This window comes from Ambystoma mexicanum, chromosome 11 (assembly GCF_040938575.1).
Source record: "Ambystoma mexicanum isolate Mex_15411 chromosome 11, UKY_AmexF1_1, whole genome shotgun sequence".
Lineage (NCBI taxonomy): Eukaryota > Metazoa > Chordata > Amphibia > Caudata > Ambystomatidae > Ambystoma > Ambystoma mexicanum.
The window spans coordinates 735714838-735724126 of NC_090934.1; the positions used below are offsets into that span (position 1 = coordinate 735714838).

Sequence of the window (9289 nt, forward strand, 5' to 3'; positions counted from 1 at the left end):
ACACGCAGACGTGTTGGATTTTCACGTGCCAAATCACTCCGTATCAAGCTGGCCACGCGTTCTCACACGGAAGACCACGCTCCTGCCCAGAAGGCCAAATTACTGCCCCCCAGAGCCCTGAGCACGCTCCCACCTGCCATCTGCTGCTGCCTGACTGCCTGCTGTCCACGTGCCCTGCCATTTGCTGCCTGCACATCAGCCAGGGGTGCTGTTGCTGTGACCACCCCTGCTGGAACCAAAGACTCCCGACTGATTTTCCATCGCCCCACAGCCCAGCCCCAGGACCCAGTTGCCCACCCACTCCTGCCTCTGGGGTTGCCATGTCGGGCACTGCAACATCTGGCACCAGTGGCAACCCCCGGCCAAGGAGGCAGAGGGGCACCAGCTTCACTGCCACCGAAGTTGGTGTCCTGGTGGAGCATGTCCTGGGGCAGTATGATGCCCTCTTCGGAAGGTTGCGCGCCGACAAGGAAGGACGGACTCGGATCTGGATGGACATCGTGACTGCCATCAACGTGGAGGAGGTGGCAGTCCGCGACTACGAACGTGTCAGGAAGCGCTGGGAGGACTTCAGGTCCAGGACCCTCAACAAGGCCCGGCGCCTCCTGAAGGCAGCGGATGCTAAGGGGCGCCGGGGCCACTTGTCGGAAGATCAGATGAGGGTCCTGGAACGCATATCCCCAGCGCTCCACATCCAGGTCCTTGAGAAGCAGACCCGTCTGGAGTCGAGCGGTAAGTGTACATGCATACTGATTGTAAGCTGTGCGTGTGGTGGTGTGCCAGGAGTGTGCAGGTTGAACATGTATTTTTATGTGGCCAAGTAGGGGGGGTGGACAGGGCCATGAGGGTGACACATGCGAGGGGTCTCATGTGTGACACATGGATGGTGCTTGTGTGTGTGGGCTTGGCACAGGATGTGGAGGAATGATTGTCAGGTGTGACATGGATGTCGATCATGACACTGCGACAGTTGGCGGAGGTGTACACATGCATGCAAGTTTGGTGTTGTGTGTGCATGTGTAGTGTACTCCCTATGTTGCATGTGATGTGTGGATGACCTTTGGCTGCTCATGCTGTTGTATGTGAATGGATGGTGCTGGCTGTTGCATTATGGCTGTGGTATGGCTCATGTGTGCAAGTTGAAATGACATGTGTGTTGGGGATTGTGATGCCATGTCTGAGGTTTACCAATGCCACTCATGTATAACTGTCATGTGTGTATGAGTCCATTTTACAGTGCCCTGATGCCTGTGTTTTCTTTCTCCCTGTCTGCAGCGTCAACTGATGAAGAGGGCGGAGAAGGTGCTGTGGAGCACAGCGGCAGGGGTCGCATCACCAGCCGGAGACGCAAGGCCCGGATCCCCTCCCAGGTTGTGATCTCGTCGGGGAGTGAGGAGTCCGGTGCCGCGTCCCAGGCCGCAGCTGCCGAGGGGAGGTCCAAGAGGCGGAGGTTGGAGTTGGACTCCTCGGCAGCAGAAGGGGCAGCTGAGACCCCACAGGGCCCAACGGGGGAAGATGGCACGGAGTCATCCAGGTTGGTGGGGGGTTTGGTGGAGGAGGAGGCCGTGCAAGCGACAGTGGTGGGGTCTGGAGGTGGGGATTCCACTGGTGCTAGTGGTGCAGTGCAGGATCAGGGACAGGAGGCAGCACAGGCCGCCGCGGAGGTGCCTGTGTGTAATCCTGTCCCTGCTCCTGTCACTGCATCATCTTGCACCAGCGGGGATGTCTACCTCCAGACCCATTCTCAGGGAGAGGATTGGCTTACAACACCTGGCCTTCCACTCCCTGCGGATGTGGCTATCCTGCACCAGGTTGTGCCTGTCCAGGGTGGAGTGGCGTTGCGTCAACGGGCCATGCGAGCTGACCTGCAGTCTTTTCATGATGAGTCTGCACATCTTCTCGCATGGCTCGTTGACGCGTTGACCCACTGGGACAGCTCACCAGGGCTGGATTCCTCCATTTCCTGGACCTTGTTCCAACCCCCTTCTCCACAGAACCCCCTATGCCCCAGTCGTCCTCCATGCCATCTTCCCACCCATGTGTCACCTGGGTGCCCTGTGGAGCTGCCTCCGATCGTGCGGCCAGGCTGGTGGACAACAGATCCCTGCCACAGTCGGGAGTCGGACGTCCAGCAGGGGTGGCCACGTCAACGACTGCACCCCAGCTGGAGGAGGATGTGCAGGCACCATCGGACAGGGCACATGGACAGCAGCAGCTGCAGCAGCAGGAGGCTGTAGGTGGGAGCCACGATAGCTCGGGGCCTTCAACATCGGAGGGGCAGGCATCGGCCGGAGGGAGGAAGACCCTGGACGGGAAGTGTTTTCCGTGTGGCAGCGGTTGGGCCACGCCATAGATGCGGAGCGACGGCAGGCAGAAGAGGCGCGGCTCACGATGGTCAGGGCGGAGAACTCCATGCGGAGGGCCCTGAGGCGGGCCGAGTGCCTCGAGGCAATCCGCAGGGAGTTGGAGGTGAACATGTCGGCGTCCCTGCGGACCCTCGGGGCCATGGAACAGGACCGCCTCCGGGACATAGACGAGGAGTTCGATGATGACCTGGCCCGGAACACCACTAAGTGAGCCGCTGGACTGGCCTGCCTCCATTGCATATAGTTATTTAGTGATAGGTTTCCTTTGCAGTTTATTTTTCTTTGGAGTCGACAGACACTGCTCCACCTTTTGTATATAGTTCCATTTTAGATAGGTTTTTTGGTAGGTTTCATTTCTTCTCTTGGGATGATGGACCCTGAATACTTTGTACATAGTTGGACTTTGGATTTGGATATTTTTTTAACTATGAATATTTTTTGCCATGGAGCAATGGTTTTCTATTTCTTTTTTACCTTCATTTACTTTTCATGGACTTGAACTTTGGAAGATATTTTTTCATATTGTCATTTATTGATTTCATTTTGAAAAGAGACAGCCTGCTTGATTTTTTAATTATTTTACTTGTGTATTTTGGTTGATTTTAATAGCCATTGCTGTTGTTTTTAATACATTATTTTGATTTTTTCATTCTTCATTGTGTGGTTTCATCTCATTGTTTTCATGCATGTCATGATATGGGTTTTCAGGTTCACTTGCAACCATTGTGTGTGTGTGAGACACATGTGTTGATTTACATTGTTTCCATTGGAGTAGTATCATGGGCACATGTAATACTTGGTTGTGTCTTTGGGCTGTGGTGGCTGGCCATGAGGCACATGCTTGAGGATTGTCAGGGCCTGTGGGCAGGGGGATATGAGTGGGGGCCTGGTGGAGGCTGCCCCTGCACTGCTGGGGGGTGGGGTGGTGGGAGACATGAGTGGGGGCCTGGTGGAGGCTGCCCCTGCACTGCTGGGGGGTGGGGGTGGTGGGAGACATGAGTGGGGGCCTGGTGGAGGCTGCCCCTGCACTACTGGGGGGTGGGGGTGGTGGGAGACATGAGTGGGGGCCTGGTGGAGGGTGCCCCTGCACTGCTGCGGGGTGGGGGTGGTGGGAGACATGAGTGGGGGCCTGGTGGAGGGTGCCCCTGGTGGCTGGGGGGTGGGGGTGGTGGGAGACATGGGTGGGGGGCTGGTGGAGGGTGCCCCTGCACTGCTGGGGGGTGGGGGTGATAGGGGACATGAGTGGGGGCCTGGTGGAGGATGCCCCTGCACTGCTGGGGGGTGGGGGTGGTGGGAGACATGGGTGGGGGCCTGGTGGAGGGTGCCCCTGGTGGCTGGGGGTGGTGGGAGACATGAGTGGGGGCCTGGTGGAGGCTGCCCCTGCACTGCTGGGGGGTGGGGGTGGTGGGAGACATGAGTGGGGGCCTGGTGGAGGCTGCCCCTGGTGGCTGGGGGGTGGGGGTGATAGGGGACATGAGTGGGGGCCTGGTGGAGGCTGCCCCTGCACTGCTGGGGGGTGGGGGTGGTGGGAGACATGAGTGGGGGCCTGGTGGAGGGTGCCCCTGGTGGCTGGGGGGTGGGGGTGATAGGGGACATGAGTGGGGGCCTGGTGGAGGCTGCCCCTGCACTGCTGGGGGGTGGGGGTGGTGGGAGACATGAGGGGGGGCCAGGTGGAGGCTGCCCCTGGTGGCTGGGGGGTGGGGGTGGTGGGAGACATGGGTGGGGGCCTGGTGGAGGCTGCCCCTGCACTGCTGGGGGGTGGGGGTGGTGGGAGACATGGGTGGGGGCCTGGTGGAGGTTGCCCCTGCACTGCTGGGGGGTGGGGGTGGTGGGAGACTTGAGTGGGGGCCTGGTGGAGGGTGCCCCTGCACTGCTGGGGGGTGGGGGTGGTGGGAGACATGGGTGGGGGCCTGGTGGAGGGTGCCCCTGGTGGCTGGGGGGTGGGGGTGGTGGGAGACATGAGTGGGGGCCTGGTGGAGGGTGCCCCTGGTGGCTGGGGGGTGGGGGTGGTGGGAGACATGAGTGGGGGCCTGGTGGAGGCTGCCCCTGCACTGCTGGGGGGTGGGGGTGGTGGGAGACATGAGTGGGGGCCTGGTGGAGGGTGCCCCTGGTGGCTGGGGGGTGGGGGTGGTGGGAGACATGGGTGGGGGCCTGGTGGAGGGTGCCCCTGCACTGCTGGGGGGTGGGGGTGGTGGGAGACATGAGTGGGGGCCTGGTGGAGGGTGCCCCTGGTGGCTGGGGGGTGGGGGTGGTGGGAGACATGGGTGGGGGCCTGGTGGAGGGTGCCCCTGCACTGCTGGGGGGTGGGGGTGATAGGGGACATGAGTGGGGGCCTGGTGGAGGGTGCCCCTGCACTGCTGGGGGGTGGGGGTGGTGGGAGACATGGGTGGGGGCCTGGTGGAGGGTGCCCCTGGTGGCTGGGGGGTGGGGGTGGTGGGAGACATGAGTGGGGGCCTGGTGGAGGGTGCCCCTGGTGGCTGGGGGTGGTGGGAGACATGTGTGGGGGCCTGGTGGAGGCTGCCCCTGCACTGCTGGGGGGTGGGGGTGGTGGGAGACATGAGTGGGGGCCTGGTGGAGGCTGCCCCTGGTGGCTGGGGGGTGGGGGTGATAGGGGACATGAGTGGGGGCCTGGTGGAGGCTGCCCCTGCACTGCTGGGGGGTGGGGGTGGTGGGAGACATGAGTGGGGGCCTGGTGGAGGGTGCCCCTGGTGGCTGGGGGGTGGGGGTGATAGGGGACATGAGTGGGGGCCTGGTGGAGGCTGCCCCTGCACTGCTGGGGGGTGGGGGTGGTGGGAGACATGAGGGGGGGCCAGGTGGAGGCTGCCCCTGGTGGCTGGGGGGGTGGGGGTGGTGGGAGACATGGGTGGGGGCCTGGTGGAGGCTGCCCCTGCACTGCTGGGGGGTGGGGGTGGTGGGAGACATGAGTGGGGGCCTGGTGGAGGTTGCCCCTGCACTGCTGGGGGGTGGGGGTGGTGGGAGACATGAGTGGGGGCCTGGTGGAGGGTGCCCCTGCACTGCTGGGGGGTGGGGGTGGTGGGAGACATGGGTGGGGGCCTGGTGGAGGGTGCCCCTGGTGGCTGGGGGGTGGGGGTGGTGGGAGACATGAGTGGGGGCCTGGTGGAGGGTGCCCCTGGTGGCTGGGGGGTGGGGGTGGTGGGAGACATGAGTGGGGGCCTGGTGGAGGCTGCCCCTGCACTGCTGGGGGTGGGGGTAGTGGGAGACATGAGTGGGGGCCTGGTGGAGGGTGCCCCTGGTGGCTGGGGGGTGGGGGTGGTGGGAGACATGGGTGGGGGCCTGGTGGAGGGTGCCCCTGCACTGCTGGGGGGTGGGGGTGATAGGGGACATGAGTGGGGGCCTGGTGGAGGGTGCCCCTGCACTGCTGGGGGGTGGGGGTGGTGGGAGACATGAGTGGGGGCCTGGTGGAGGGTGCCCCTGGATGCTGGGGGGTGGGGGTGGTGGGAGACATGAGTGGGGGCCTGGTGGGGGCTGCCCCTGGTGGCTGGGGGGTGGGGGTGGTGGGAGACATGAGTGGGGGACTGGTGGAGGCTGCCCCTGGTGGCTGGGGGGTGGGGGTGGTGGTAGACATGAGTGGGGGCCTGGTGGAGGCTGCCCCTGCACTGCTGGGGGGTGGGGGTGGTGGGAGACATGAGTGGGGGCCTGGTGGAGGGTGCCCCTGCACTGCTGCAGGGTGGGGGTGGTGGGAGACATGAGTGGGGGCCTGGTGGAGGGTGCCCCTGGTGGCTGGGGGGTGGGGGTGGTGGGAGACATGGGTGGGGGCCTGGTGGAGGGTGCCCCTGCACTGCTGGGGGGTGGGAGTGATAGGGGACATGAGTGGGGGCCTGGTGGAGGGTGCCCCTGCACTGCTGGGGGGTGGGGGGGGGTGGGAGACATGGGTGGGGGCCTGGTGGAGGGTGCCCCTGGTGGCTGGGGGGTGGGGGTGGTGGGAGACATGAGTGGGGGCCTGGTGGAGGGTGCCCCTGGTGGCTGGGGGTGGTGGGAGACATGAGTGGGGGCCTGGTGGAGGCTGCCCCTGCACTGCTGGGGGGTGGGGGTGGTGGGAGACATGAGTGGGGGCCTGGTGGAGGCTGCCCCTGGTGGCTGGGGGGTGGGGGTGATAGGGGACACGAGTGGGGGCCTGGGGGAGGCTGCCCCTGCACTGCTGGGGGGTGGGGGTGGTGGGAGACATGAGTGGGGGCCTGGTGGAGGGTGCCCCTGGTGGCTGGGGGGTGGGGGTGATAGGGGACATGAGTGGGGGCCTGGTGGAGGCTGCCCCTGCACTGCTGGGGGGTTGGGGGTGGTGGGAGACATGAGTGGGGGCCAGGTGGAGGCTGCCCCTGCACTGCTGGGGGGTGGGGGTGGTGGGAGACATGAGTGGGGGCCTGGTGGAGGGTTCCCCTGGTGGCTGGGGGGTGGGGTGGTGGGAGACATGGGTGGGGGCCTGGTGGAGGGTGCCCCTGTACTGATGGGGGGTGGGGGTGATAGGGGACATGAGTGGGGGCCTGGTGGAGGCTGCCCCTGCACTGCTGGGGGGTGGGGGTGGTGGTAGACATGAGTGGGGGCCTGGTGGAGGGTGCCCCTGGATGCTGGGGGGTGGGGGTGATAGGGGACATGAGTGGGGGCCTGGTGGAGGCTGCCCCTGGTGGCTGGGGGGTGGGGGTGGTGGGAGACATGAGTGGGGGCCTGGTGGAGGCTGCCCCTGCACTGCTGGGGGGTGGGGGTGGTGGGAGACATGAGTGGGGGCCTGGTGGAGGCTGCCCCTGCACTGCTGGGGGGTGGGGGTGGTGGGAGACATGAGTGGGGGCCTGGTGGAGGGTGCCCCTGGTGGCTGGGGGTGATTGGGGACATGAGTGGGGGCCTGGTGGAGGCTGCCCCTGCACTGCTGGGGGGTGGGGGTGGTGGGAGACATGAGTGGGGGCCTGGTGGAGGGTGCCCCTGCACTGCTGGGGGGTGGGGGTGCAGGGGGACATGAGCAGGTGTGCAGGGTAGTCTCCTGTTTTGTGGGCTGCCTGCAGGGGCCGTGGAGGGTGTACAGGGAACACCTGTGAGGACCCACCCAGCCTAATCGCGTGTGTAACTTCCCACGCACCCCTGTAATACACGTACCAAGCCAAATCGCATGTGATAATTCCCGCGCACCCCTGTGATACACGTACCTGGCCAAATCGCGTGTGAGAATTCCCGCGCACCCCTGTAATACACGTACCCAGCCGAATCGCGTGTACAACTTCCCGTGTACCCCTGTAATACACGTACCCAGCCAAATCGCGTGTGATAATTCCCGCGTACCCCTGTGATACACGTGCCCTGGCTAATTGCGTGTAAAACTTCACGCGTACCCCTGTAATACACGTACCCTGGCCAATCGCGTGTTAAACTTCCCGCGTACTCCTGTAATACACGTACCCTGGCTAATCGCGTGTATTACTTCACGCGTACCCCTGATATGCACGTTACCCGCTTTGCGTTCCTTGTTTGGCAGCCCTGTAAACTGGTCCAGGGTTAGAGCAGCCCTTTGCGATGATTTTGCGATTTTGATGGCTTTACCTTGCACGAGGGCGTTCTTGGGCGCGTTACTGGCGCTGCTGCAGGGTCGCTGCGATACTCTGCGCCACGGCTTATTTGGGAGCCTAAAATCCATGAATACGCTGTGCGCGGAAATCGGTTTTAGCGCACGTGCCTGGCGCAGACAATCGCATGCGGACACTCTGCGCCAGCCACTTGCGACACTTTTCTGCGAAATTCTATGAATTACCCTGTTAGATTGTTAGTTATTAGTATAGATTTGGCAGAGTGGGTTTGTTTAATAGAACACCAAGGCTGTTATGGCTTACCTGCCATTTCCTGATTCTAGTGTATAGTGAAGTCACTGAAATGGTTTAAATGCAGTATTTAAAATTTCTAGGTCAACAGAGAAAATTATGCGATGTGCGGGTCCTAAAGTATCTGTGAAAATAATGAGTAAAACGAATAGTCTGTCAATTTTTATCCAGACATTAAGTTCTAAAAGTGCAGCCAGATTGTCCTGACTGCTATTTAAATAAAGTAAAAGAAGGAGAGGGTCGTTATCTGCACTCACCTAGTCTATCCTATCATTGCACGTAATTGTATCTCTGCCTGATTGCAGAGCGAGAAGCGCTGTTGCGAAGCAGGGGGCGTTGGCTCCTGCTAATACGTTGCTAAGTAACTACAGGAGTCACTTCTGGTCACGTGATGGGTCACTTGACGAGTGAGTTGCTTAGCGACTCTTCCGCGTCCATCTAATGCCGCTTTCCTGAGTAGCTCTGACTAAACTGCAGGAGCGAGAACTAAAGTGTCGAAAGGCTGAGGGAAAAATAATCAGCTCAGCTAGCTGTCGTGCACGATAAGCACATATGTGAAAAAACTAGGTGAAACCATGATGTGAGTGTCATCTAAATGTAATAAGCTTGATGGCTCTGACTAGTTTTGCAGGAGCGAGTGCTTGTGTAAAGAAAGACTGTGCGAGTAACTGTCAGTTCAACTGACTGACGTGCACGAAGTGCACGAAATTAAAGGGGGTGGGGTTTGTTATTCACAACCAATAAGAGGCTAAAGGATAAAAATGGATTAAAGCTGTGTCCGGGTGAAAAAACAGAGCTGAAAGATCTCTGAATGTAACATAAGCATTTCAAAGTATAGGAGTTACCTAGGTAGAGTAGCCTATAACAGGACTCGGGTTTGCAAATGGCCCATGCTTCTGCTGACTAGAAACCGTGTGAAATATAATGGAAGTTATTTTTGCAAAATGTGACATTTCGATAGCATGTAGGTGAGTTAATAGAAATACATTGAGCTCATGTTCCTGATTAAGGCCGAGTTGTAAACAGCATAATTTGCATATCATATGTGCTTCTTGTTGTTGCAGCGTCAGTTGTCTATCACCTCCTCTCGCATGTGGTTTGATC

At 60.9% G+C, this 9289-nt stretch overlaps 1 long non-coding RNA gene across 1 annotated transcript in view; it reads right to left on the reverse strand.

Moving 5' to 3' along the window:
* LOC138504770 (uncharacterized) overlaps positions 1–8515 on the reverse strand; it is a 145666-nt gene extending 137151 nt beyond the window's left edge. The window contains exon 1 of the long non-coding RNA XR_011279959.1: positions 8443–8515. This is a non-coding gene — a long non-coding RNA (uncharacterized lncRNA). The remainder of the gene's footprint in view (positions 1–8442) is intronic.
* Between the last annotated feature and the right edge of the window lie 774 nt (positions 8516–9289).